This window comes from Pteropus vampyrus, unplaced genomic scaffold (genome assembly GCF_000151845.1).
Source record: "Pteropus vampyrus isolate Shadow unplaced genomic scaffold, Pvam_2.0 Scaffold429, whole genome shotgun sequence".
NCBI lineage: Eukaryota > Metazoa > Chordata > Mammalia > Chiroptera > Pteropodidae > Pteropus > Pteropus vampyrus.
This window is the reverse complement of record NW_011889210.1, coordinates 120,876-122,787: the sequence shown is the minus strand read 5'-3', so window position 1 is coordinate 122,787 and position 1,912 is coordinate 120,876.

Below are 1,912 nucleotides of genomic sequence, written 5' to 3'. Positions count from 1 at the left end.
ACGTAGAGTATACTAAGCCGACCTAGTATAGACAGTAAAACGGGTTAGTTATGGCTTCGCTTTTTGATGAAATTAAATCATTATCTGTCACTGCGAGAAATGTGTCTTTGATACTTCAGACCTTCTGAGGTGCTTTGTATTCTGCTTAGAAGTCCATAATGTGTATTTAAGCAATACATACTATACATAAATATACATCATGCAGACACATGAATACATTCCAACCACTGGTAGTATGCAGATGCGTTTTTATGTGCATCCCCCAGCATTTCCTTGGTGTAGTCACGTTCCAAAAAGACTCCACGGCCGAAACACTTTTAAGATGCCACACGATTTCTCCTAGGAGAGGCTTCCCAAGGGAGAAGGGTCAGCGAACCGGGAAGGTCCCGTCTAGAAGACAGAGTGGGCAGAGAACACGGACTCGGCTGCGGAGGAGGCGGTGCTGGCCCCGCGCTAAGCCCCGCCCGCCTGGGGGATGCTGGGGGATGCTGGCCGGCCTGGGGGATGCTGGGGGATGCTGGCCGGCCTGGGGGATGCTGGGGGATGCTGGCCGGCCTGGGGGACGCTGGGGGATGCTGGGGGATGCTGGGGGATGCTGGCTGGCCTGGGGGACACGCGCTTCGGGGTGGAGGCCGCCCCTTCCGCACGCACCCTCGCCCTGCGCCTTCCATGAAGGCCGTGGGCGTTCCCCCTGCTGCATCTCCGCCTCCCGTGGTGTCGCCTGGGCCTCTTGCTCCCGCGATGGCTCGGTACCAGCCAGGGTGAGGGGTTCACAAGGCTGAGGGACACTCCGCCAACCTTCAGCGTGTCCCTCTCCCCACTGGTGGCCTGCTCCAGCTGCAAGACGGCCTTAGAAAGGTGCTCATATTTCTCGGCAGCCATGTGTCAAGCTAAAAATTCCGTGACTGTGACAGAGGGTCCCAGTCAAATCAGTGTATCGCGGGAACACAACACAACTCACCTTGTAATGAAACAGCCAAGCAAACGATTCCCTGTCATCAGTGTCAGGGTAAGAGGCGCGGCCTTATCTCAGACTCACCAAAGCCTCCCCCTCGGTGTATGAAGGGCCCCCGCATACCAAGAGCGGTGCTTCCTGGACTAGAAGAACATCCCACTGGCATTCGCAATGAAGAAGGGACGGCAGTTTCTTGAAACGATGTTTAAGACAAAACAAAAAGCCCTCCTCTCCGAGAGCACCCCGATGCAAATGCCCTTGGCGCGGGCGCCCACACCTCTCCGCCTCCTGCCCACATGCACATGGCCCTCTCGACAGGAGCGGGCTGGGGGCGCGTCGTCAGAAAACCAGCACGCACCCGCGGCAGCAGAGTAAACTAGTAAACCACAGCGAGTTTATTTGTTTGCAAGGTACATAAAGAAGGCATTAAATGCTTGTTTGTCCAGGCTGCCAGCATTAGCTTCTCAGAATGTTTAAAGTAATTAATATCGATAATGTAATGAGATATCACCTCTTAACCCTAACACTATTTATCAGCTTTAAAAATATTTTCAACTCAAACCAATCACATATTTATGTACATAGATTCATTGTGTATCAATTACCTATAGTTCTTTTGAAAAATAATGAGACAATTAAAACTAAACTTTATTGAAATTTAATTTTCCATATGATAAACCTAATAAGGCATGAAGGTCTCAAAAAGACATTTCCCCCAAATAATATGCAGATTCATTTATCTTAGAACCGGAAGGAATTATAGGTAGGCACCAGGTTCAGCCAACTCCCTAAGACAAAGACAGTTTAGATCAGACTATTGATGTTTCATGACTCACCCAAAGCCACGAAGCTCGTCACTGTTTCTCCTTCCTCCCCAAGCCTTTCCCAGCCAGATCCCAAAGCCGGCTTCATGTGCAATCACAAGACATTCAAGGGCAAGATAATTTACTACGAGGT